Source organism: Aplysia californica, unplaced genomic scaffold (assembly GCF_000002075.1).
Source record: "Aplysia californica isolate F4 #8 unplaced genomic scaffold, AplCal3.0 scaffold00295, whole genome shotgun sequence".
In the NCBI taxonomy this organism is placed as follows: Eukaryota; Metazoa; Mollusca; class Gastropoda; order Aplysiida; family Aplysiidae; genus Aplysia; species Aplysia californica.
Genome location: NW_004797565.1, coordinates 371,456 through 372,868, shown reverse-complemented (window position 1 = coordinate 372,868; position 1,413 = coordinate 371,456). Strand labels below are relative to the sequence as shown.

At 44.6% G+C, this 1,413-nt stretch overlaps 1 protein-coding gene across 1 annotated transcript in view; it reads right to left on the bottom strand.

Moving 5' to 3' along the window:
• Positions 1–1,413, bottom strand: part of LOC101852103 (serine-rich adhesin for platelets) — a gene marked incomplete in the record, with an annotated part of 129,756 nt that overhangs the window by 40,557 nt on the left and 87,786 nt on the right.

Below are 1,413 nucleotides of genomic sequence, written 5' to 3'. Positions count from 1 at the left end.
CCCCCCCCCCTTTAGGAATGGCCTTAAGACACTACAGTCAGTGGCACTGCCCCAAGGAGTGAGTTGTTGTTTTTGAGTAAAGAGAACCACATAGACACGATAATGGCCATTTAGTGCTGGAGAAAAGTAAATCAGACAGACAGACAGAAACAACAGAGGGAACGTAAAGAAGAAAGACCTAACAGTGGCGCTCTCCAACACCAACCGCTACTTGGTGTTAGGAAAATTAAGACACAATAGGCAGAAAAAAATAAGAGGCGCTCTCTTATCTCACTGGGTGGTTGGCGGGTGCTTCGGAGTGGTTTACTTTTTCTTTCCTATCAAACATCTATCGTCCTTATCTCCCCTCCTTCTTTTATATGTTTTGCTACTCTCTTGTAACACCTCTAATCTTCTGGCGCTCATATGACCTGATGCAGTTGCGAGCGCCGTAAAACCTCTACTAAAACAAACAAAACACTGAAAGTAGGAGTATCCCCACACAGAGGCAACGGTCAACAAAACACAGGAAGTAACACAAACATCGGAAATAGACGTCCACAGGTGCAGCTCGCCCCCTCGATTGTCTAAGTAGTGTCGATGGAGGCGTAAGACATCAGCTGCATTCTTTAACAGGAAGTGGTACGTCAGTATATTACATACTAAACATATCCTTCAGGTGTTGGGTGGACCAATGTATTGCCCCCCCCCCCCACCCCTCATCAGTCAAACTTAGAATCTGTTAGATCCAGTAAACAGAAGCACATTAGGCCTAGCACGATACGGGCCGGTAAGCGCGCGTAAAGAAACAAGACTGGCAGACAAAATACAGGAAAGGGGAAGATCTCCAGGGTTTTGGGGGTTGTTGGTTTTTTTCTTTTTAAGTGGGGATGGAGTGCGGGTGTCAGTGTGAAAACACACATATTGGATACTAACGGAAAACGCAACGCCAAACAACAGAACGAAAGCCGACCTGGAATTCCATTACTTAAGCAAGATATTCCAATATCTATAAACGACCAGCCACTCGAAAAACTAAAGCAACAAAATAATAAGCACATTATTCACTGCGAAAGACAGAGGAAATGCGACCATTGTGCGAAAAAAAAAGGGTCTGTTTTTTTTTCTCTCCCCCCCCCACACACACACACACACACACACACACACACACACACACAACTCGCTGCAGGAGGTAAAAGACAAAAGTGTAAACATGATGACGTCAAAAGAAATAATTGGGCAGATGGGCAAATGGACATGGGCTGTACACTGTTATTGTAACTCCTCATTACAGCCAGAGACATCGTGATGAGGACGGGAACAAGCTACAACAATAATAGAGTTAATTTAAAAAGCCCAATAAACGGCACCCTACTACAAAGAAAGACTGTGAACGAGCTGCACAGACGTGGGGGGTGGGTTTTTTGGGTTTTT